This window comes from Uloborus diversus, chromosome 2 (genome assembly GCF_026930045.1).
Source record: "Uloborus diversus isolate 005 chromosome 2, Udiv.v.3.1, whole genome shotgun sequence".
Taxonomy (NCBI): Eukaryota; Metazoa; Arthropoda; class Arachnida; order Araneae; family Uloboridae; genus Uloborus; species Uloborus diversus.
In genome coordinates this window covers 202,661,156-202,688,676 of record NC_072732.1, presented here as the reverse complement: position 1 = coordinate 202,688,676, position 27,521 = coordinate 202,661,156, and positions in this window count along the sequence as shown.

Here is a 27,521-nt window from a genome sequence, read left to right as displayed (position 1 = left end):
ATGCATGTTTTGAATGAATCAACATTCTGAAATCAGCTTCCTCTACTATCAGACAGTTTAATTCTGGGTGATTTATCTGTTTTCCACTTTGCACAGATCTACAGTTAAATATTATATCACCCTCTTCATCACCATGAAAGGCACTAAAAGTGTGGTTGGTATTATGTGGTGTTTGAGTCAAAGAAGCTGTCACTGTATAAGCAATGAACTTTTGCAACATCAGTCTGTTTCTTGAAGATCCCCAAAAGCTGCTGAGTTTGACAGGCAATGGAATATCTTCTGAGATTTTGACCACATCTATAACGATGCTGCCTTGTGTTTGCACCCTTTCAGATTTTTTAGGAGAAAATTTGCGATAACTGTCAAAAATGTAATCTACTCTTCCACAGTTCTTGGTGATGCTCCTAATGTATGACGAAAAAGCTGAAACAGCTCCACCAAAGGATTTATTTTCATTTGTCATAACCTTTCGTATAGAGTTCATGACGTCGACTATAAAACAGGTTTTATCGTCATACTTGAACCATCATCACGGGTGCTACCATAAGATGTTTCCAGCTCTTTTAAAAATGCACTTTTTTGCGGTTTTACCATTAGCCCTTTTTCATTGAGCAATGAACAGTTTTCAGATAACTCATAACGAAAGAAATCTTGCATGTCATACGAACGAACCTGAGCTATTTGTATCATTCGGTGAGATGACTTGTTCGATATTTTTTAGTAACTTTCCTTGTAGCAGCTATACTTTGCGCTTTGGTGCAATGAAATGGTGGCAACATGGCTTTATAGATGGTGCTTGATATTCTTACTGTTTTGTCCTCGTACCGTGTTTCCGCAATGTACAATACATCTTTTCGCCGGTCTTAAATAATTTTAATATTTTTTCCTTTGTATCTTGGGAAGCCAGTGCTTTTGTTAGCAGATTGTGCAATGGATTAGGAAGCATATGCATATCAAACGGATTACCTTTGTGTAATATATATTTAAACATTGAGACAACCTGTGCATCTATGTTCTGAGTGTGCTTCTTCGAAAATTCATGGTAAATGTTCAAACCTTCGACAAAAGCAATAGAGTCTGTTACCTCTCGAAATAGATTTGATACCATCAAACGTTCATGATGCGTATTTCCCATTCTGCTACAAAATCTTTCTGTTTAGTTCGCCGTAAGATGCCAGATGAGCTTTTTTGGGATCTATTAATGGTTTGTTCTAATGCCGTATCCACAGCAACAACTGAAAATTTATGATCATATTGTTTCACAACATGTTTCCCGTTATGAACATTTCATGCACCTCTGGGGCTGTCTTGGTTAGTCTCCTCATGTCTTCTAAATACAGATCGCTGATAGTTGACACAGTGAAATACGGAAAATAATGGTTGAAGTTTCTGCACTGTATCCAAATGTAATTCCTAAAGACCTTGTCTATCTGAACGAATCAAATTTCTAAGAAGTTGGACGAGTTTCAAAAAATTGTCCCAGAACAAAAATTGCTCTGACATTTTCCTTCCTCGGCTGTCAAACCTCTCAAAGTCCGAGAAGAGTTTTTCCACCTTACCATCTACACCTATATGATCTGATTTTTTTCCCATGCTAGAGAAATATTCTGCTGAATGTTCTGTAAGTTTTCAAACTTTGTAGCGTAGGACTCAATGGATTCTTCCAAAAAAGATTTCACCTGCAATATGAACATGGTTTCTCCCAACATAAACATCCACTTGATACCTCTCACATAATTCTTTTCATGTAAAACCGATTGTAGCACATTTACTCCAAAGACGGAACATTCAATAAACACATCGGATATTCCACTTCCTCGAAGATATTTACCAAAACAACATAGCACAATTTTAGCCACATGGAATGCACCCAAAACCAGTACAATATTTGAAAATTTATCTGGATTGCTAAGTTGCACTTCGCATGCAATAGCGTATACACCTTCGTTACAGGTTACTGGTCAATAATTTTGATCCAACTGGTCGAGAACACTATTGAAATTCAATAGAGCAGTGTAAACTGTGCTGAATTACTGGGTTTGGAATTACTGGTAGAAATCCGAGTTGTTGCTACAAATTTTCATCTGTACAAAGTGCATTAAAAGCGCTCCAGGATAGGACAAGCTGTTCAAGGTTTTTTTCTTGATTACAATGCTCGTAATCAACAATAACATCAGAGCTGTGTAAAAGAGGTTGGGTAATTCTTAAAAACTGCCATAACTTGTCTGAATATTTTCGCATTTCTTCTCATTCTCATCTATTCTGAACAAATCTGAGGAAACTCCATAATCGCTTGGAAGATCAGGACGTTTTGCCGGTTTGAAATACAATTGTATCTTCTGGCATGGAAGTAGTTCTTGAATTGCTTTCAAAACCTCGTGTGATACCAGTTTCCGATAAGCATGGTTTAACTGATATGTCTTGCTGTTTATGTTGGAATAGTACGCACACAGTGTCATGAGAGCCTCCTATACCGGATAAAGTAGATTCTTTGCTGCCAATTTATTACTTCGAAGAATAACAACGCACTCGATTGTTATGTCTGCGCCGCCTATAGTTGCGCGCCTAAGTGGAGAGAATAATAAACATTCTGACTGATTAGTCACGCCAGGTAAAAATGGCAATTAAGTATTTTTTTACATAAATAGTTTTTGAGTATAATTTTATACTTTTACGATTGACAGTTGAAAAAATAATTTTAAAGAATGAATTTTAAAAAAGGAAAATAAATAAAAAATAATAAAATAAATTGTTTTCAAACTCCTTTTTCGGGAAAATTTTAACACTCTAATTTAAAAGTAAACTAGTTAATATAAATTTATATAAAAATGAGCAAGAATCACGCAAAAAAGTCAAGTATACAAATAAATATGAGCATTTATGTGATCGAGATGCCGCCATCTTTGATGACGTCATAGTAGGAGAAGTGACCAGGTGGCGGATGTCCACCCGAGTCCAAAATACTTTCTAGGACACCTACTAAACATTTTTGGAAAGAAACTCTCCCTACTCAAACTTTCCTACAGAAGTGCTGTCAGATCCAGGACTAATAGAGATGTATCCCCAGTGCGGTTCGATAGCAATTTTTCAAGCCTGAATGATTAAAAAAAAGGTTAAGTCAATGTTTCTGTAAAAGTACATTTTCCCCACAATGTAGGTGCTGTTTGTTGATAAGTTAAAAAATTAAATGTAAAGCGCTCACAATCATCTCTTAGGCATAGCATTGAAATCATTTGTCGTTGCAACAGTTTTACTGTAACTTTAACCTCTTTACACGAATGTCGGACATGACGTCCGAAACCAAAACGTCCACGCCCAAAAAGTTCACGTCCCAAAGGTCCAACGAGCAAAACGTCCGAGGTACAGAACGTCCGACGGACATAACGTCAAGCGGACATATTGTCTGACGGCTGATAAAATCCTTTTCAGTTTCAATAAGTCAAAACCTTGGACGTACAAGGACGTCTCCCAGGCGTCACTGCATGTTAGGTCTACATCTCCAAGACATCTCTCCATTTATGTGCTTGTACTTTCTCCCTGACGTCTCTGTGACGTCATTGCGTGTCAAAGGTGTGTCAAGGCGTTTTGAAGCCTATCCTCTACGCCTATAGCTTGACCATGAAAAGAAGGCGGATGACCTTGAAGCAAAAACATCATTCGTAGCATTTGTAATAGGTTTGTTGGTATTAATTTGAAATATATATGATTAGCGAGACCGTACCTCTTACTATTCGGTATTTTTGGCACATTCTACCTATTACAAATGATGTTTTGCTTCAAGGTCATCCGCCATCTAACCGTGGTCAAGCTATACCATTTATACCTTCCATCAGGCAGTCCTGATTTTCCATCTCCAATGGGCTCTGTTGAGCATATCGTTAGCCTACTCAGTTCAAACATATCTAAGCGCTGAACTTTCTAAATTCATATTTTTTCCACGACTTTAAGTGTTTTTTGTGCTATTTATTAAAAAAAACTTTTTTTTCTCTGCTAATGCACCCATATTGGCAAAGCTTCTTGCAATGCTCTTTGTTCTCAGGTGTGCTTTGGATTTCTTAACGAACACAAGACTGAAGTAAACAGGATTCATTTTTTCCCAGCATTAACTGAGAACGAACTCTGAAAGAACGGAAACTGAATTTTGCTTCCTTTGTGTTTCATGAAAAGGAACACGAAAGAATTGTGTTTCGTTAGGAAGAATAAGAATGAAAATGTGCTCTTTCCTAGTGAGATGTGTGTTAAAAGATTGAAGTTTTTCAGATTAAAGATTTATGTTCAAGTTCATGAAAAAATGACGCAACTAACTTTCTGTAAAACTAAGTTCTCTATACAATCATAAACATAATGGACAGCACCCAATACAACCATATGACCAAAAGTATTGGGACAATTTTCTCAAAAATTCACATTTTGAGGATTTCTCAAGAAATAAAAGAACAACTGCCTTGTATTCCTTGTCACATAAAAAGTATGCTCCAGCTATAATTTTCCCAATAAAAGTTTTGACCTCCTCGCTTTTCGGGGATCAGTGACAAATTGAGGAAAACAAAAATGTGTTTTGATCATCATTCAGCGTAAATAGCTGAAAAAGAGCTGTAAGTTTCAAAAATTAGTTAGATTCTTCGTGCAATTATTTTACATACTTTCAAGAAAATCCACTGATGTTCACGAAGATATAAGCATTTCTTTCAAAACTAGGAATTTTATTTGTAGGTTTTTGACTCATAACGCGCAAAATTTTCCATCAAAGTTTACCAAACTTTCACAAAACTTGACAGCATACAGGAGAAGTGTAATATTAAAATTTGAAATTAAAATGTAGATCATTTAATAAGATGTGGTCATTTAAAGCAATTATTTTTTCACTGTGCACGCGTGAACTAGAGCAATTTATAGCTTTTATAATCTAAAACCCAACTAGATTCTTTAACTCATAATCAAATTCCATTTCAATATCTTAAAGATCCAGAAAGTTATCAGCGATCTAATGAGCCGAATTTCAACAGTTCTTGGATAGGCGACAAAGTGTGAGGGGTCATTCGCAAGTTTGCAATTTTTACTTGCAATCGTTCAGTGTAATTTATGATAAAAACAGATTATTTGCGAACGATCCCTCACGATTCGTCGCTTATCCAAGAATTGTTGAAATTCGGCTCATTAGATCGCTAATAAACATGCAAGTTGATTATAAAAAAGGTACTGTTGCTAAACGCTCGAATTTAAAAACTATTGGTCTGAATGACTTGATATTTGTCCAAAACAGTTGTGAGTCTATTGGTTTTAATTTGTTATGGAAGAAAAAGTAGTTCCAAAATTTAAGGATAAATGGCGCTGACTGTATGAGGGAAAATTAAGGGGAAAAGCCTACTACAGGATCTACTTAACACGAAAATATTGTTAGTCGAAAGGAAATAATAGATTCTAAGGGTTTGCGAAAAATTTATAAATCAATACACAAATATCGGTGTACAGTGAGAACAATGATTGTGGTAGAAAGAGAAAAGAGGGTTTCATGACACAACAAATATTATACAGATCATTAATGCAAAATTAGCAATGCGACTGTTCTGGAGAAATATCAAGTCATTCAGACCATAATTGTTTCAATCAGAACACTTTGAGAGCGTAACTTCAATTAGAAGCACCATTTGTATAAACTTGTAAACCGCACGATTTTGTTATGTTTTAGCTGAACACTTTGCGTTTGATGTGCAGATATTAGTTGCGCAGCAAGGAAAATGGGTTTGCTAGTTTTGTGTAGTTTGTGTCATTAAATAATTTCTTTAATCAATATTAAAATTATCAAACTGTTTTCGGATCTAATATAAAAACTGATTTCAAAAGAGAATTAAGGGTAAAAAGTGAACTAGCGTTTATATTATTGAAATTGGGGCTGGGGGGAAAAAAACTTGCTAATTCTTTCAAAAACAAACATAATATTAGACGTAGATGCAAAATTATGAACGAAATATGTTAGTCGTTACATTTATGTGTTGTTAGTAATGTTTTTATGCATCCGAATATTAATTTAAATAAAAAAGAAAATGCTGGAAACTCAAGGTTCTTTAAAGTATATACTTAAAAAATATTACAACACATATTTATGGATGGTTTTTGATCCTTATTATAAAAAATGAATAAAAAATAAATAAATAAAAGTGCTATTAAAATTATTAAGACTGGATTTAAAGCAATTTCTTTTGGCTTTTTAGTTTAGTGTAATTTGGAATTATATAAACTTTAGATTTATTTTCTCTCACAGTTCTGTTTTAAAATTTATTGTATTTTTTCCAAAATTATTGTTTTCATTCATGTTGATTTAAGTATGTTTTTGAAGATCTGCGTGTGATATGCCATTACACCATCTTAGCATTATTTTACCGATTAAAGAAAAGGTAAAATATAAATTAAAGAACCCACCTTAGAGGATTATCATTAGATTAAAAAACAAACAAACCAAATACGACGCACGGCATGATTTGATATGATTATATTAAAGAAATCTTCTCTGAAAACTAGGATTTCCAATCCCGAAATCCCGAATCCCGCGGGGATACCGCAGGATTTGTAGCGGGATTTTGCTCGCAATCCCGTGGAATTCCCAATCCCGCAATTTTTTTAAATTAAAGTATTTTCCAGCTTTTGCCGGTCATAAAATGATTATTTTCACAAGCATCATCTGAAGTTTGAATCTTCTTCGTCGTATATCTCCAAGAAGAGCAAGTAAAACTGTGTGTCTCATATGACCAACAATGGATTTATTTTCAGAACACAATAAAAATATATTATATTCTTTTTTGAGAATGAATTGGTATTCTAATGCGAAGTTTCAATTTTCATACGTTCAGCAATTGAGAAAATGCGTAAAACTTATAAGCATTTTAAAAACCATCACTAAAATTTAAAATCCAGTTAATTACGTTTAAAAAATAGAGAAAGTGTATTTCATATTCGAGAACCCTCTGAGTAGACTGAATGCATTGTTGGAGCACTTCTGTAAGCTTTAGTAATGCACTCAAAAAATAAAAGTTAGAAAAAGTGCACTCCAAAGAAAAAAGCAATGAAAAATCTGACATTATTTATGTATTCGGCACAACTTTAAAGGTGGTGACAGAAACTTGTATAAAACTTAGGATGACTCTCATGAAAGTGCAGTAAATTAAGCTGCTCAAGGGCGTACGCAGAAATTTTGCGTCCCGTCACAAATAACTTTTACGGTCAACCTTTTTATTGTTTACACCTACATTTCACCCATCATTTAAAAATATTGGGGCCCCCTCAGCCTTGGGACCGGGTCAACAGTTGTCCCTTCTCCACCTCCCCACTCCCTGTGCAGTGTGCACGCTCCTGAAGTTGCTCATGTTGTTAAGGTATCCGACTGCGTTAAAATCGATATTTTCGATGAAATATTCGTAATTCTTTTTATGATTTCATTTTGTAGTTTGGTTCACTAGCTTTCCAAAACTGTCTTAGTTTTTATTCTACGTGAATTACAACTGGAGTTACAGCTGTATTATTACAGAGTCGTACGCTGAACTCTAGACCGGAAGTTGCATTTAAACGCGTTTTCTGAAGAACGATATTTTTGAAGAAAGCCGTCTACTGTAACAATGATATCTCAAAAAGTTATTCGAGTATTGATGTGAAATTTTCTGAGATAGTTCTTTGTAATATGCTTGATGTTTTCCTCTAAAAGCTAAGCTGAATTTCATTATTAAGTAATATGTTCATGCGGATAAGTTTAAGCAAAGACATTTCTTTACGAAAAAATACCAGAATAGGAACTTTGTTCGGCTATATACGCAGTCGGATACTTTAAATTCCTCTTTAAAGTGAGAGGTAAAATTAGCGAAAATATCGAAACACTTTTACTGAGACTGCAGTTTGGTGAAAACGTGAAATCAAGCAGTATTCACCCCTTGCTGTAATGAATCAAATTCACTGATACAGTGAACAGCGTTAATAAAGCAACAAAGGTATCAAACTCAATGAAAATTAAATTGGATACAGCAAAACACATAGCCAACAGACATAGTTCTTGTCCAAAATTTGCAGTTCTTGAGCAAAAACTTTACGTAAGAAAAAAAAATAATTTGAATTTTGTCATCTTGAATTCAAATTATGTTTTTCGCAATCACGAGTGTGTGTTTGTATGTGTGTGTGTGTGGGGGGGTATGTGTATGTGTGTAGGCATGTGTGTTTGTGTCTGTGTGCAGTCATGAATGTGTGCGTAGTTGTGTGTATGGGTGTTTGCGGGCGTGGGGGCGGGGTATGTGTATGTGTGTGTGTGTGTAAGCATATGTGTTTGTGTCTGTGTGCAGGCATGAATGTGTGGGCAGTTGTGTGTATGTGTAGGTGTCTGTATGCATGAGTGTGTGTATGTGTGTGTATGGTGGTGTTTGCGTATGTGTTTGTGTGTGCGTGTGTGTTGGTGCGTGTATGTATGCGTGTGTGTGTAGGATATGGACGCAACCTGGAGACGGTTTTCGCTAGAGGAGCAGCATCGTGAGGCCGGCCGCCGCGACGGGTGGTGCTGGCAGAGGGTGGCGCCGCACCGGTGGGAAAAATGATAGCACGCCAAAAACAGTCAAATGAAAGCAATAAGCAATCGTGATTGCTCAAAGAAAAATTAATTTGAATTTTGACATCTTGAATTCAAATTATGTTTCTCGCAATCACGAGTGTGTGTACGTAGGCGTGTGTGTTTGTGTGTGGGGGGTATGTGTGTTTGTGTGTATAGGGTATGTGTATGTGTGTGTAGGCATATGTGTTTCTGTTTGTGTGTGGGTAGTTGTGTGTATGTTTTTGTGTGTGTGTATGTGTAGGTGTGTGTATGTGTTTATGTGTGTGTGTGTGTGTATGTGTTTGTGTGTATGTGTTTGTGTGTGTGTATGTGTTTGTGTGTGTGTAGTTGTGTATGTAAGCGCGTGTGTGTAGGACATGGATGCAACATGGAGACGGCTTTCGGTATAGGAGCAGCATCGTGAGGAGCCCGTCGACGGTGATTGTGCAGAGGATGGCGGTGGGAAAATAAAATGATAGGAACGTCAAAAACAGTCAAATGAGAACAATAAGCAATCGTTATTGCTCAAAAAATCTATTTCAGAAGGTGATGAAGTCAATGTGGATCTTTTTCTAATTGTCCACAATTTCTTAATTTTAGTAAAAATAATTGCAGTGGAGCCATAGCACGTGTTTTCATCAAGCGCATTACATATTTTTAAAGTAAAAATCCTTTACCATCCCATAGGAGCGGCACACTTCTGCTTTCCAAACGATAATTACTAATTAGGGTCTGACTTTTTTTGTGCTTTATAATTGTTGTACGGAATTCAAGAAGACTACTAATTCAAGTAATTAAAGCAGTCCACCCTAAAAAGCACAACTTTTTCTCTTTGTCATAAAAAATTAATGTTTTGAAAAATTAAGTCAATCCCGCGGGATCCCATGATCCCGCGGGACTGAATTCGGCGCGGGATTGGAAACCCTACTGAAAACTCTTTTAATAGTTATTTTTAACAATACAGATTTTCGAAAGAAAAATACCAGGTACCGGAAATCAACTCTTTTAAAAAATAAGAATATTTATTTTGCTATATTTTCATAAGAAACAGCAATCTGGTTCTTTATAACGACTACTTTTCTGTATAATAATACTCGATTAAAACGATTAAATACGAAGTTGATTTGAAAATAATTTAAAGAATCGAAAATGTTTATCAAATTTTTAAGGTATATATTTGAAAAAAATTTCAGGTTTTTTGACTAAACACTCATTAACAAAAAAAAAAAAAAATCTAATAAAGACTATTTTTTAAATTCGTAAAGATACAGGAAAATGAAAAGTAGTTACAGATTCAGAATTTTCTTTTGAAAACACAAGTGAAATTATTAAGTGCACATAATTATGGATGAAAAAAGCATTTAGCAAAACCGCAATTAGATAAGAGATTCAACATTTCTTTTGCAGATGTGCACATAAAACTCCCCTTAATTCTAAGTACAACGAAAAAGGATATAAAAAATAGTCAATTGCTAATTTCGAATTTGAGGGGAAAAATAACTTCCCTTACCTGAAATACAGGAATTAATAGTTCTTTCGCTGCAAAAAAGCATTTATGCAACAAAATTAACATTCGACGTTTATTCTAAGCTTGCGCTTCAGCAGGTAAATATATTTTTCCGCAAAACAAAAACCAGAACAAGCAAATATTGTTGGAAATTTATGTTTATTGACTCTTTTCAGAACGTGAAAATATTTTTAAGGATAAGCAAAATTGTAAATTTAGCTTTGAGGCTTGCGAAATTAATTTGTATTCTTGTGCACAGATGCTATATTTTATGCTTTTTATTTTGCGTAAGTAAGACAACTTTTAAAAATTACAAATGAAATCATTAGTTAAGTGAAAAATCTTTATTTATTTATTTATGTATGTAAGCTTTTATTTTCTTTCAAACATAAATCCAACAACAGTAATTATTATTCTTTTTTTAAAGCAAGGACATGAATAAAAATGGGAAAACTATTTGCAATGCGTTCAACATTCTTTAAGAAAATATCGAGAGGAACATATTTCCTTGGTTATTTGTTTTGATGAATATTAAGAAGAATTCATTTTTGCTCTAATCTAGCCTCAACCATGTCAGGAACGACTTCTAGCAAAATTCTGGATGGACTACCAGAGACACCCACGATTAAAATTAAGGGAGAGGGGCGCATATTTGTCAACCAGCACTCCTTTTATGTGCAGAGGCTAATGAATTAAATTAATAATAATGTAATAATAATAATAATAATAATAACAACAAAAATAGGGGAGACAAGGGCTAGTTGGCACAGTTTTCAATTTTTGATTTTTCTATTTTTTCCTGTAGTATTTGCGGTAAAAGTGATTTATGCCTCTGATAAGGTAACATCTTGGCTACAAAAAAAAAAAAAAAAAAAAAAAAAAAAAACTGGGAGCATCATTTAAAATTCACTAGGAAACTCGTGAAAAATATTTTCCCCAAACGCCTCAACACTGCCAACTAACCCCTGAGTCGGAGTTAGTTGGCATAAGTAGTGGGGTAAATTGGCATATGATGTGAGGTAAGCGTTTCTATTAGTCTTTATATAAGAAGCAGTTAGAAATAATGTTAATATGCATGAAATTAAACATTGTATGTGTCAAAAAAGAAAACAAAAACACATTTTTAAGTACCCAAAAAGTATATTGACAAAAATGTACAAATCATAAGAAGTCAAAATCAAATCATCCAGGTAATTCATATGTCAACTGAATCAAGTTCGGCGTCACTGCTTATCATAAAGGATGGTTCAATTTTTTTGATGATTTCATTAGATTTGCACCAGATTATGTCCATGCATTCAGGCCAACACAAGTTTCCCTTACATTTCTTCCTGGTAGATACTTTAAATTCGCCATTCCCAATTTCCGTATTTTTTCCAGTGTATACCTGTAAATATATTTCACAGGTACATAGTCCCCACAATGAAACCCTTAACATTAATCTTATGACTCTGAATCCCTACCACGTTTTTCTCGTTTGAGGTCTTCACACCAACCTCACTTTGCAAAGGCAAAATTCCATCTTCTTCTTATCACTACCCAAATTCAATCCAAGTCCACCTAAACTATATTCTTAATCTCTACATATTTAATCTCTAAATCCTCCTCTTCATCAGTGGAGCTGAGTACACATTTCATTTTTTTTTTTTTTTGCCTTTAACTGTTGGCATACCTCAATATATGCGGGGTTGTTGCGGGGTTAGTTGGCATACCCAGTCAGCTTATGTAAACTAGCCCCCAAGTTCGTATGCCAACTAACCCCAACATGGCAAGTAAAATAAACATGGCGACCAAAAAAAAAATGTTCATCAATTACAGCAGAAATGAAATTATAACCTCTTAGCTAAATGCCCAACGATACTAAAAACTTGTGAATGTTACCTCTGTGTGAATGCGCTGCTATACAAAACGACAAATACTGAATAATCAAAATTTTATTTTCTGAAGCGAAAATTACGTTTTCAATTCTTCCACTGAAAGCAATGGCTGAATCCAGCTGGTGTTCTCATGCAAGATAGACGTATCCATGATGATCACGCGATAGGCTCAGTGACGCTCTGAATCAACCGTGGAGTTTTTTTAAAATTACAATGCCAAGTAACCCCTTATGCCAACTAACTCCGGTCTCCCCTAATAAAATCTTGAATACTAAAACTATCTTAGATTTTTTTTCTTATAAGAATTATATTGTAATGTTATTTTGGTTAGTTCCGCTTTAGAAAACACAGCTTCATTAGAAAGCGAAAAAACGGGTACAAATCTACGGGACATAAATAACTATGAAATTCTACTGAAATGAATTTTTGAGAGGATGCGTCATTAAAAATTCCCAGTGCCTAATTTGGATGGGTGCTCTGGTGCTTCGTTTGAATTTTACGTGATTTTTTTTACATATTATTCAAATGGTACTAATTTATGAAATGGAATGCTAAATACTACGAGGCTCTTCTATAGACCTTACGAAATATGGGATGATTGATACACTTGTATGAACAATGCAGAAAAGTGTATTCAATACTTAAGAAATGAACGCTAACTATATCAGGCTTGACAATCAAGAGAAAAGCGTCATAATGCGGATAAGGAAAATTTAAGAATATATAAACCTCGTCTTAAATTTTAATATTTGCACATCAATAAGAAGGCTCATGATGTTCACCTCCGGAAATGTTTTCGAGATTATAGTCGTAAAAACACATTTTCTGAAGATCTTTGGTTTTGTTACTGCGAAGGAAGGTTTGCCGGCCCTTTCCCAAAAAGTTTTCGAAACTGAAGTCATGAAAACGTTATTGTTAGAGATTTTTAGTATCGTTAGGAGAAGGGATGAGGCTTAGGAATTTGTCGATATTGAAGTTCTAAAATCGCAATGTGATACAATCTTGGATAATTTTAGGAAGAATGGGATTCGAGGTTTCTCCCACGGAAAATTTTCGAAATTGATGTTTGAAAAACGCAATTCTAGGTCATATTTGATGATGTTAGGGGTGGGGTGTGGGAACTTTTCCCTGGGGGCAATTATTTGTTTATTGAAGTTCCAAAATCAAAATTTAAGATTATCTTAGAAAGAATGGGGTTCGGAGGATCTCCCCTAGAAGATTTTCAAAAATAATTTCTAAAAACGCAATTGTGGACAATCTCTGATGATGTTACGAAAGGGATGAAGGTTGAATTCCTCCCCTGGATTTTTGTCGAAATTGAAGATCGAAAACCGCAAGACTGACTAAGATGTGCCTGCAGACGGGTAAATAAGCCACTGCAGATTTCTTTTTTTGACATCGTTTGCAGAGATTGCGTGCTAATAACTTCAGTTTAATAATGTGAAAATATTTCACTCACACCGTAATATCATCGAATAAATTTACTTTTAATACGACAGACATTAGTCTACAAAATTTAATTTCATATAGTTTAAAATTGCAAGCGGAAGATTTTGTCTCAAAACTGAAGTGTTTTTCAACGGTATGGTTTAAACACAGAGAATAATTTAATAACATGATTTCATCCATGCACATTTTGTCGTAAAAGCAAACAAATAAAATAAATAGATAAAAATAAACTAAAATAAATGAAAACAAAACGTCTTTTAGGTAAATTTTACGAAACTTTAATGTATTTGTTCGAATTTTTATAATAGCATAATTGATTAATGTGTTAATATCTTGCTATAATCCCAAATAGTTTGAAAAAAAAAATATACTGAGTGCGGCAAAAAAAAAAAAAAAAAACTCGGACAAAGTTTGTCATCAAATGGAATTAAACTAATTTATTTTTAATAAGTGTCTTTATTTATTTTTCACTCTCAGCACATTAGAAAATAATTTAAAATATATCACCTAGTTTATGTATTGCTTTTCGGTTTTCTTACAATTTTAAGCAAAAGACTTGCCATTTTAATGTTGATTCACCAAGAAGAACGACAGTTCGTTTTTTCGTTGTGCCTTGGAATACAGTATTTGATGCAATATGCCGTTTCAAGTAGCTTTGAAACCAGAAGGACATTTTAGAAGCTGTTGTACTTCTGTGGGCCTAAGAACACTTCAGCAATATAGAGTAGACATTTTAATTAAATTCCACACCAGTTCATATGGCCAAAAAGACAAGAGTGGTGTAAGGTGCATTGTCTTTGACATGATATCGTATGTAGAATGGACGCTCTACTCGATAGACCTTAATCCCATTTATTACATTGTATGGCCTATTTTAGAGTCAAAACTCTATTCTAAATTAGAAAAAAGTTTGGATTATCTAAACCAATTACTTTAGATGGAATAGGATTGATCAAAGGTGAAAGACTTGTGGCCTTCGGCTGAAATTTTCAATAAGCAGTTGCACCAATGTATCACTGCAAAAGGCTACCAATTTAAAACCAACAAAATTTATTGATTGCTAAAGGTCTACTCAAATTACTATTATTTGTGTTTCGTTAATTTCTTTATTTTTACTGAAGTTACATGGAAAATTGCTATTCTGTTTTTTTTTTTTTTTTTTTGCCGCACCTTGTATAAGCACACCATTCATAAAAGATTTTGTTACATAATTTTAAAAAAATTCCGCAACTGATTCGTTATTTTCCATGAATCATGTTCTGGTTTATTACAGTGATGTAATATGACTCTCTAGAGAAATCTCACGTCTTTTTACATAAACTGAGAAAGTATCAATGGCTTTCGGTAAGCGGATTTATTTTTCAGATTAAAATTCAATATCAAAAAGACATTCCAATTTTAAATCTTTGCGCGCAAAAAAGCTGCAATAAAGACGTAAAAAGATCAAGTCTATGGATTTGCTTACGTTTTCAAAAGCTCGATGTTAAAAGCTTAAAGGATTTGCCAGAAACTTCCAGCGTTTTTACCGAAAGATACGTTTGCATATAAAAGCATATAAATAAGGATTTACTCTAAGGATAATGCATCGTTTTTTACTGCCTTACCTTTTACTGTGAAACAAGCTATCCAGATGTAGCTGTTTGTTGACTTTTAGATATTGAGTGACAAAATAGAAACATGATGTTATAGAATGGGGTTGTTTCCTAAATTTTAAAAATATTTTTTTCTGAAAGAGCATGCTTAAAAACTTAGTGTTAACCATTTTTAAAAATAATTTGACAAAATTTAATATTTAAAAAAATATTTTAATCGGTTCAATTTTTTTTACGCTTCCGCTCATGACGTCACAAGTGATGAAATGCCATTCACTGATGTCATCAGCGCAGAGCGCAATATTGTAGCATTAGATAAGGAAAAAAATATTACAGCGCAATATTACTAATGAATTTCAGGTTTGTTTCCGAAAAGCCTTCAATCAAAATTGTCATTATGATTTCTAATAATATTACTGTTTTAAGCATCCTTTATTTAAACAATGCGTAAATATTCAGCACGCCAATGGATTTGCGCGACCTAGTTCATCACTTGTGATATCATAAGGACCACGCCTTATTTTCGAAATCGGAAAAAAAAAAGAAAAAAAAAAAAACCCGAGAAAACGAAAGTTTTTTCTGTTCCATGTTATTTTTTTCTTTTACTTATTCTATCAATTTCAGTGACTAAAAGCAGTATTTTGACTGAAGGAAGCAACGCCATTATATTTTGCCGCACTGAAAAGAAAATTGCACGTTTGCTAGATCAGATATCTCGAAAATGATATCATATAGCATTCTATGGGAATTCCTGCAAGTATCATAAATACTCCGAAGCCGACTCTGGTTTCGGCGTCTCATTTTTAACTTCAAATTTGACTTCCGAGTCGTCACCACATGATTGCCCATTCTGATTGTCACTCTGTTCACTAAGTGTTGATTTCTGTGCCTCAGAGCCAGAATGACGTAAGTCCAAAAATTACGATTTTCAGTTTGTTAGTGCATTGTATGCAGAATTCTATTCTGCCTAGACCCATGCAAATATAATTCTAAAAAAAAAAAAAACATTTGTAGTTATTTACTAGCGTTAAAAGAGCGCGCTTCTCATCTTTTTAATGCGGTAGATAATCTTTTTCCTCTCTCCTGGTAAGTCACTATTATGTGACTTACTTTGTTCTGGCTTCGAGGTACAGATTTGTGTTTATGCCGTTTTTGTATTTTCTCATTTGAAACTTATCTGTACTATTGGACGAATGATTCACTAAGAAATAATTACAAATGTAGGATAATGTAGGTCCTGGGGAATTTACGAACTGAAAGTGTGGTCATTTTTAAAATAAATCAAGAATCTGCTATCTCTCTCTTTTTCTAAAATCTAACTTCAATAAAAACAAATTAAAGGCGAATTTCTTCTCTTTCTTTACTAATAATAAAGCTGAAAGTCTCTCTGTGTGGATTTCTGTCCGGATCTCTGTGACGCGCATAGCACCTTGTCCGTTCGGCAAATTTTCATGACATTTAGCACAGAATTAGTTTGTAGCATGAGGGTGTGCACCTCGAAGCGATTTTTCGAAAATTCGATTTTGTTCTTTTTCTATTCCAATTTTAAGAACATTTTCCCGAACAAAATTATCATAAGATGGACGAGTAAATTACCAAGTAATGTAACGCGGAACCGTAACATGGTCAAGGCAATTGGCGAGAAATTCACCATATTTTATTTGTAAATGTACAGGCGAACCAAGAGAACTTTTAATTTTCTACTACGGTCAAAGCCGTGCGGGTGCCACTAGTATTTCCTATTTATCGATATTTTTTTGATATTTGGTTTAGTCGCGTTATGGGTTATCACTATCGCTCCTTTAAAATAAACTTGGGATCAATGGCAAATTGCAAAAAACTTCATATTACTTTCTTACAAGCAAACGCACTATGTTTAAGGACACATGCATTCAATTTACCATTCTACAGATTTTCAAACATACAAATTTCATGCCTTTTTTGAAACTAAAGGTTTTACAGTCGTAAAATTTTCAGAAAGCCCTCAAAGGGAAGAATTATTTGACTAAGCAATCTACTTTGCAACGTAATGTCAATAATTAGGATTTAATGAAGTTTGTTCTAATGACGCCAAATGTTTGTTTTATAAAGGGCAGATAATTCGGAAACTTCATTGCGCTTAGGGCTCGTATATTCTCCAGAAGTGGGGAAAGTGGCAAGCATTATCCATTGTGCAAGCAGTCGTGCTAATAAGTTTGCAAGCATCGCCTGTTACGGAAACTTATTACAACTTCAATGAATCCTGAATGGAAAATGTCTCTTAGAGAATGTTTTAGTCACTTTAGGGAAAAGTTTCCCCAGCCAATTAGTTCACTTCTGCCGTTTAATGATTATGTGTTTCTTCCGTGACCTGGTTGGGATTTTAGGAGAGGAAATTCGTCAAGGTGGTTATTGACTTGTCAGAGTTTGGGCTGTTTGGGATGTGAGATCTGATTGATTTTGTTCTTGAAAATAGGGTCAAGGATCTGTGTTGTTTTGAATCGGAGGGTTTTCTTTTTTGGTGTAACATTACTGGTGAACTGGGTACAGTTAATAAGCATTAATGAGGAATTGGCTTACATTTTCAAGTTCTGTTAGAAACTGTAGTTTGGTGATTGATTTTGAAATATAAAAATCGTCCGCAAATAGTGTCAAGCTTTAAGGGTGGAGGAGGTTCTAGAAACTGTGGTCAATGATATTTGTTCAGGAATCAATTGGAAGGTTTTTCCTTTTGGTGTTCCATTTCTGGCAAAACTGAGTATAGTTAATACAAATTAAAATAATTAACTTTTTATTTTAAAGTTCTGTTAGAAACTTTTTGCTTGATGACTGATGTTTAAAATGAAGACACAAGATTTAAGGATTGTCCACAAATGATGTCAATCTCAAAGTGGTGGTGGGGGGGGGGCGAGAAAAAGCGAGTTTTTGACAAGGAGGGAGTAAGGAGATAACAAGAAGAGGGAAATCACACATTTTGTTTGAAACTTGTTTCATAAAATTGTTTATTTAATATAGTGTGACATGTGACAAGAGAAGACATCAAAGTGCTGTGTGTCACTTTGTGACAAAGGAAGGAAGGGGTGGGGGGTCAAATACGTTGTAGGAAATATGAGATTAATGGATATCTCACTTCCAAACTTTCTTTTTCTTGAATGTAGTCCAACTGGTTTGAAATTACGTTTGCAAATTAAAAACATAAGACTGAAATTAGAAAACAATTTTTTCATCTCATTAACCCGAAATTCTTCGTGTTAGCATCGAATATCAAGAATATGTCAGCTTTGTAGTCCATAGTTAGTTTTATTTTTGTGCGATGCTAATATTTAATGAATCGCATTATTTTATTTTCAGTTGTTTTTTGCGTACATTGTGATATGAATATTTTTGGTGAACCATTTAGCATTCAAATATCGATAATAACTTCGTTTCGATGAATTTTCTATTGTTTGATTGAATTTCACCAAGCTTTTAATATTATAAAACTCGTTAGTTTTACTAAAGAGAAAGTAATCTGAAGTTCTGTACGGTCAGAGCTAAATTTTTTCTCTCAGCATTTTCAGGAAACAATATTAAGACACATTTGCTCTTCTTGACAAAACGCAAGCAACAAAAATGAAGTAATTTTTAAAGCATTGAAAACTTGAAAGCTCGCTGGTTTTCTAAAAGTAATTTTTTCCTTCAAGATTCCCAGTAAAAAAAATCTTCGAAAAATAAATCCGGAAACAATCGAGCTCCAAACTATTCCATCGTGTTCCAATCGACTAACACTCGTTCAAAATGAAATCAGCGAGGCAGCCAATTTCCACACATTTCATTGGTAACTTAAAAATAATAGTCTCATAGCAAAATTGATGTTTTAGTTCTTTTCAATATCTGCTAAATTTGCTCAGAGAAATGAAAATGATATAGTTAAAGACGAAAAATAGATGTTTTTACAAATCTGAATATTTTTCAGAGGTACAATATTAATATTTCAGCGTTTTTATATCTCAAGTGATAAGGATTAGATATGGATTTTTTTTCTTGAAATAGCGGTTTTGTTAACAGTTATCGATTTAGTGGAAACAAAAGGTAAAAAGCTAATGTAAATATGGGTGATATGTTTTTTTTTTTTGACTATTTGAACATTCGTTAACATTCAAAAGTCATTTGTACCTTCACAAATATGATTTATGCAATATTGGTTTTGTAACAATATACTGCACCAAAATATTAAAAATAAACTGCAAAGGTGGAATAACATTTGCATGCTGGCTTCACATTGTGTGTGAAAAACACTAGCGCAACCTGAATTTTCTCCTGGGGGAGGTAAAGGGTAAATCATAACACTCCTGAAATGTATATATCACTGGCATAAAACCCAGGATTCTGAGCGGTTAACCCCCTCGCTCTCCTTTGCTGCACATCTGGTGATAATGGTTCTAACATATATGTACAACAGGCACACATTATATATATATATATATATATATATATATATATATATATATATATATATATATATATATATATATATATATATATATATATATATATATATATATATATATATATATATATATATATATATATATATATATATATATATATATATATATATATGAGGACGCCGTCATAAATAATGAAAATTGGTTTCAAAACATCTTTTCTTTTTTCGAGTTTCCGCAAGTATATATATGCATACAGAGTGCCTGCTAAAGTCCGATGTCATACCAATAATTGCTGAACGGCAAGAGCTGTTGTCTTAGAAGTGGGGTATGGGTACAGTGAAGTTGTCAGGCGCTACACAGTGAAGTCTCTTGCAGCACCACCCATAGGAAAAAGTCGGAGCAAACATTCTTTCCTCAGAAATGGTACGAGATAGCGGGGAAAAAGTCAATTACATAACTATTCAGCATCATCAAATTAAGAAAGAAAAGGTATCTGCCAAATAGTAATGTTAAAAATAGAAGAAGTAAAATGCTTTCCAACTGCAATTCATCGGGTATGGTGGTTGCATAGAATGTCCTTCAGGATACCTAACCTGGATCTTCAGACCTTTATTGGTAAAAATACATGGAACAGCAAGTGAATGCAACCTCTCCACTTACATTTAATGTGCTTTGAAACCTTATTACGAATGCTTACGCCAGTGTGTTACCTGCTATGTTGTACAATATGCAGTGGGAAATGCAGTTCCGGGTCCCTACGTGTATGTGTGCTTAACATACCATTTCAAGCATTACGGATATACATGAGGCTAATTTCCAGCATGTACATCTTTATGCAATGCAATAAAACAAAGGTGCGTTTTACGCAAAATATATTTTTAACATTATTGTGTGGAAAATATCGTTTCTTTCCTTATTTGTTTTAACTCTTCCCGTTTCTGAGATAAGAACGCTGACTTCGAGTTTTGCCACCAGATGGTGCTGTAAGCAGCTTCACTGTGAAACACAAGTCAACTTTACTGTACCTAAACCCAGCTTTTATGGATAAAGCATTTGCCATGCATGAATTATTGGGATTACGACGAACTTTAGCGGTCCGCGGGACACAGATTAAAAATCCCAAACATAGCCCTTTAATGGCGAGTCATTTTTACTCTGGTATCAAAATACCAGGCAAAATTCATACTGTCATGTTATTTTGTTTTAGCTAATATAGCCAAGAACGCTACGGCTTCTTGTGTTTGTGTTTGCTTTTCATAACTGTAAAATAAATAAAATGTCTATAATACGATAAATGCTGTAACTCATTTCAATTTGCTTTACAGGGACGGTGTATAGAATTAATAAGCAGATGTCTTTTCATTTTAATTGAACTTGTCGGGAGCAACTGGACAGGTTTGGACTCAAGAGAAGGTAAGTGCTATTTAAAACTTAATGTTTCGGACTTTGTAGCTACATTACAATCCGATCGTATGTAGCTTTCTATATGTGTATCTATGTCAGCCTAAAGGTTGTCTCTGATTGGCTGTTGAGTGGATGATGTGAGCACAGATGTCACGACTTATATGATGGTCCCTTGAATAATGATCTATAAGGTTTAAAAATTTGCCAAATTTTTTGGTTACTTCTTGCAAAATTTGGTGCCTAAAACATCGCCAACTTGGCGGTACATCTCCCATTTCTTGCCCACCCATAACCTTCTATAAAATATAACGGCATCACTATTTGTGGCGTCAAAGGCAGTTAATTTGTGTTTGAAAATGTATTGAATATTTAGACTATATCTGGAGTTACGATTCAGTATACGCCAAAATGTGATTACAGTTTGTTTAATTCGACCTAGCTTTCAAGTAATTTTTCTGCTAGGACTGTTGCCAATATTCTAACGCTAAGGAAAGTTATGAATATTTTACCAGCTAACAAGCTTATACAATTATGTCCTAGCCACCACGTGATACTCTTCTGCAAATCTCATTTGAATGTGTCTTCCAGAATTATCAAACGGCGTTAGTATCATAAATACCAAAACCTAAGCTGCACAGCTTCCAGAAGAGGTCCTCATTTATACTAATTTTTGTGCGAATAATCACTTTTGTCTCTACTTCTATAGCAGTCATGCTTAGTGAGAACAACGTTTAGTTGAGCTACCCGCTTACGAAGCAATTGATTTCATAAACCAACTTATAACCCGTTTCTATTGAGGTCTATGTAATATAATTTTTGTTTTTATGCTAGCATTAATTTTTAGGTGATGCTTACCTTTACTTTTGTTCAGAGATTTTTTTTAACGCATCCATGAGAGAATTTCAATGAACTGAAAATCAGAAACACGGCTGAAACATTTAGCGTATTTTCATGTTTTTTTAAACAAAAATTTAACTGCGTGGGAGAGAGGGAAGAATAAGCAGTTGAATGTTAAGAATTTGAATGGCTTGTAATCTCTTTACCCGCCTGCGCGTGCGCGATGCAAATTTGTAGTTACTGCCCTTTACCTGCACACGGCAGTATATACTATTTTATGTTACTAGTTTATTGAAATTTGTTCATAGGATCTTTCACAAATGATAGCATGCTTGAGAGTTCGTGAAATTGCGGATTTTTGACAAGGGTGAGGGAAAGAGGGATTTTTGAAAAGTGTAATATTACATATGTTTTTATAACAATATATGCTTATGAAAAAAAACCCAACGTGTGACAACGAGAGAGGGTAAGGTGAAGTGTGACACTTTGTGATCAAAGGGTGATCGGGTCAAATTTGTTAAAAAAATTCTTTACATTATTTATATGAACAGCCCCTATATGAGTACCATTAAATGAAACTTTCATTTCTTGAGATCCAATATAGTCCATGTCTTTGACAAGGGTTTCTATCCAATGTTTTAAAAGCTGAGATTGAAGTAAGGAAACACATATAAATATTTTCTAAACTTTTATTTATATTTCTACAAAACATTCGCATTTTCCAGCTTACCAGCAGCCAGCGCATTGAAAACAAATATAGATTTCCAAATACTTTAATAAAAAAAAAAACTGTGGAGGATTACAATTTTCTGAAAGAATAAGAAACATTCTTGCTTTAAAAAGAAAATACTTTAACAAGAAAATATGCTTTAAAGTACATTAAAATGTAAAGATAATGCATAAAATGAAAGATTTTCTCACACCGTATAAAAATTTGTGCTCAACTATATATTTGTTAATGCTTTGGAAAAGTCTCTTAATTTATATAATACCATGAGTTGTGAGGATATAGATGTTTTAAAAGAATGGAAAGCTTCTATGTCCGGTTAGAAAAACATCAATTTATATTAGTGATTTTAGTGTTTACTAAACCAAAAACATGCAGTGACCATCCCTTAATTGAATCACCATAATTGCAATGATTTAAAAAGCTTTTAAGATCACTCCTGTTCAAATTTCTAGTTTTAAGAGACATTTAAAATATAAAATGGAGTTTTCGGGCTAGGAGTTTAAGCATTTTCTATTCTTCACAGAGAGTAAAGGAATTGTAAAGGATTTTTTTCTTTCTAATAAATTGTACCTTGAAATTTAACTCTATTATATATTCTGGTTATTTTGAAAGTATATAAGCGACTGTAGGTCGACGTAAAAAGTTGATTTATTCAAGTTTTTGAAGTTAAAAACTCTCTGATTGCACAATAGTATCAATAACAATCAAAATATTAATAATAAAACTTTTCCTCGCATTTCTTCTACAAATAATTTTGTATTAAATGTCAATAATCGTTGAACCGCTACTAATTTACCTTTTTTTATCCCTCTGTTACACTTCATTTGGGATTGTGTTTATGAGCTGAAACAGCTGTGTTAAGTGATGAGATTAGTCGTTAGATTGAGATGAGTCGTCTTAATATTTCCTAAAAAATTTCGTTTTAATACATTCTTAGAACAATATAAGGACGTGTATAATTTTTTCATTACCAAAATGTGTTGTTTCAATTATTTGTATCTTTTCTTGCGCAAAAATTTGACGCTTTTTATTTATCTAACTGAATTAACTTTTTACAATTTAAATGTCATGCTCCACCGAGTTTCTATTAAAAACTAAATCGGATAGTGAGGATTGAAGTTTAAGCACTGGGAGAGAGTTTTTTGCGTCTGATTTTCCTTTGCTACACTCAACTGCCCTTTTTTACAATTTGATCTCACTTCTTACTGAAAAGCAACTAATTCAAATTCACTGTGATTAAAATAACCGGTGGTTACTGCAGTTTCTAAAACTACCAAAACTCTGAGAAATATTTCGTAGAGGAATGTGTTAGAAAATTTAAATCTCGAAAAACTATTTATTTCTAAAAATTACGAGGTCTTAATTCTAAATTTTTCATTCTAATGCGGTGTTTCATTTTATAGTATTTATCAATTAGATATTGTATTGCTGTGAAATACTTGAGATATGTTTCTGATATGTTAAATTTTCAAAAACCCAGGTTTCATTATGAAAAAACTTTGTTTGGTGTTAAGTGCTTACAAATTGTTGATACTTGTATAAAATGAAATGTAAACTTTTTCATATTTAAACAAATGCATTAAGTGCAGAAAGGTTAAAGTAAAACGTGTGAAATGTCAGAATAAAAGTAATATAAGTCTATGAAAAGCACCCATTGAAAAAACTTGATGCATCACATCTGTTCAGTCCACCACGTTGTTTTTACACATACACTGCAAAATTAACATTTTAAAATAGTACATATTATGCGAGTGAGAAAAAGCGAACATTGAATTGTTACTTAATACTAAAAAATTCAAGAAAATTCTTTGCAGCAGCAGCCTTCCATTGAATGATACTGTTTCTGAATCAGACATATGTTCTGATTTAATTGAAAAATAACAATACAGTATAAACAAAATCTATTGCAGACTTCACAGGTGTATTTAAACTGTGAGGAAGCCGCAATTAAACACGGCTGCAAAAAGCTGGAATTAACAAGGCAGTGCACAAAATTAGTACAAAAAGTCTGATGATCTGTGACAGTTTCATTATACTTTTCCTTTACAGTTTTGTTGAAAATGAGACTTTTGATTTAGATTTTCTGTTTTATAGTCATTTACATTTATTAGTAGGCTGAAGTTATTAAAAATAACCGAAAAGTGAATTCCATTATATTAGAAAATAAAAAAAATCCATGTATTACTCAAGTAACTTCCATTTTTAAAGATAAAACATTTATATCAAAAAAAAAAAAAAAAAAGAAAAAGTTAGAATCATCCGAAAATTCAAATGAAATGCCTCAACAAGAAAATAATAGCAGCACTAATGGCAGCATTTTTTTAGCTTTGAAAATGGCGATTCCAGTTCCCACGTGATTAGCTATATTATTTTAATTTAATTATCGATATTTCTAAATGATTACTGTTCAATTCTATAAAAACCTGTTTTGAAGGAATATTACTAAAATAATAATGTATTTTTATGCCCGAAAAAAAAGTTTAAAATTGCATTCAAATGAGGAAAAAAATTATTTTTCATTCTACCAACTTTTAGTTTCTACACATGAAACGGAAAAACATCTTCGGAAATGGATACTTCAGTTTGTGAGATATTTTTCTCGAATTTGTTTTGTCTTCTCAAGAGAGGATGTAATTTCAGTTCTCTCTCTCTCTCTCTTTGACAAACATTGTGCTTTTAAATCATTTTGACTCAAAAAAAAAAAAAAAAAAAAAAAAAAAACACAAAACTTTGAAAGTTTCTACTTTTAAGCAACATATTTGATTTCTCATCTATTCCTCTCTCTCCAAGATAAAAAATACTTAAAACAAGGACTTTTAAAGAAGCTTAATAGTAACGAACTTAAAAAAATAAGTATTTGATATTTTTAGGAATCTAAGTATAATTAAAGTTTATGAATCAAAGACAAAAATAATGGAAAACAATTTAGGCTTTTAAATTTGGTTTGTTTTTTCAATAAACATTGAATTTGTTTCAGTAAAAATTAATTTTTTTTTTAATTTCTTTAAAAGTAAATTATGTTTAATAAGTAAACTAAGTGTATTTTAAAACTCATAAGCATTTCAAAATTTTACTTTAAACAAAATTTATCCCAAGTCTCTGCATTAGTGTTTGGCGTCTTTTTTGACAGAAACTTCATACTAAATAGTGTGATATCGTAAAAAATAGTTAATAAAAGTAACCGTACGCTAGTGAAAATACATCAGACTTTTTGTAATTTAAAAAAATAAAAACTTAGCAAGACATAGGGTCGTTTTGCATGTATACATAATTTATAATGTATATATCACAGGCCATCAAGTACTACATAGCAAACGTTCTACTTCATACTCTACGAAACTTAACATCGTCAACCCAACGTTAACTAAAAATGACTAGATAAATATACATTGAATTCAATGTACTTAGGCAGAACGTGATGCATATGTAATTTCTATATATATCACTCTTGTCATGTCTTGATCTTTGATTGCGTATTTGGGATCGCCTTTTAGCTTCACTTCACAAACTTCAAATGCTAATGTTGAGAAACTTCGTTTATGAAGGTTTCTGCCTAGGCCACTGAATATTAGTCATGAATATTTCAGTATGGAAATCTGCCAAGATTTTATGGCAACCATTAACTTCTTTCCCTCCGCTTAGAATAAACTTTGGAGTTATGTGTGTTACACGTTTGGCTGCAATTTTTTTTTAAACAAGTGATCACTTTAAAACTTCGATTACACAAAAAAATCATTTGTTTGCCTTTTAAGCAAGCCACATTACCGTAAGTATTGTAAAATGGTTTAAATTGTAATATTTTGCATTAAAAGTGCTTGAAATAGGCATTTACCGAATAAAAAATTTAATTGTATTATAAAACCAACATACTTTTTGTTTTCAATAGTTAAAAGTTCTGACACATTTATTATTTATTCAGCCATATGACGACATTAAAAGAATTGCCAAAACCTTCATAATCGAAATTCTCCCGCTGATGTAATATTACTTTTGTGTCTTTACACCCATAGCGACGTACTCCTTTATTTTACGTCCTATATTAATTGACAAATTGTGGTCCTCAGAGTGAAAATATTTTTAATGACGGAGTAAGCGATAACGAATGATAAGCGATTGATAACTCTTGGGGCGTGTTCATTAAAGGACGTTAAACCAATAACTTACGCGGAATGTCAGCGACAAAAAGCTAAGTCGAAGATGCAATTGGTGCGAAATTACCATATTAGCTAGGCAAAGCATCGTATGACACCATGGTTTTAAGCTATTTTTGTCAAGTTTCTTTTTCAAGAACTGATTGTAAATTTAAGTCTTGCAAATCCGTTATTAAAAATTGAGGAAGATAGAACTTCCACAGCTCATCTAAAGCTCATGAGTGCTTTGGCGTAATTCTGATGCAAACAACCGGTGGTTTGTTTCAAATGAAAGTTCATAAAACATTTTGAAGGTAAGGTTTTTCAAAAATTTCTATTAAAAAAATTTTAACTGAAAGTTGACAAGAAACATTTGTATTTTAAATTTGGCAAAATTACAAATATATGTATCAATATCGATTAAACGGAAATACACCCAAACCATTATAGTTTGATCATTCGTAAAATCAAACTTTAGCGATACGAATGCTTGAGAATATTAGCTTTTATAATATAGACATAAATAGCGTACCCAGACATTTTTTTATTCCTCCTGCTACAATATCTGTATTGAAACCTATGTTGGTTTGTGATAGAAAAAAGCAAGGGTACTCGTCACTTTACGTGCACACATGTAGCAAAACGATATGATGCCTGCGGTCGGATATCTGATGCCGGATAAGTGTCCGGTTATGTAAAAGATCAAAACCATTAACAATAATTTTAGAAGTAACGAATAAAATCAAAACAGGTAGAACATATCCATTGCTACTTGCCTCAAAACTAACAAAATATGCAACATTCTCCAACATCGGTTATAATACAAAATATAAATGTTATAACTCACTAAAAGTACCAAAAGAAAAAAAAACACGAAACAGACATTTTTTTGAGAATAAAATTAATCTTAAAACAACTTAAACAGGTTGACTCAAAGTACTAGAGCTTTGAGGACACATACTTGGACATGAGAACAGAAACGGTATTAGGCTTGAAAAATTGACATATGATTATATTGTGCCA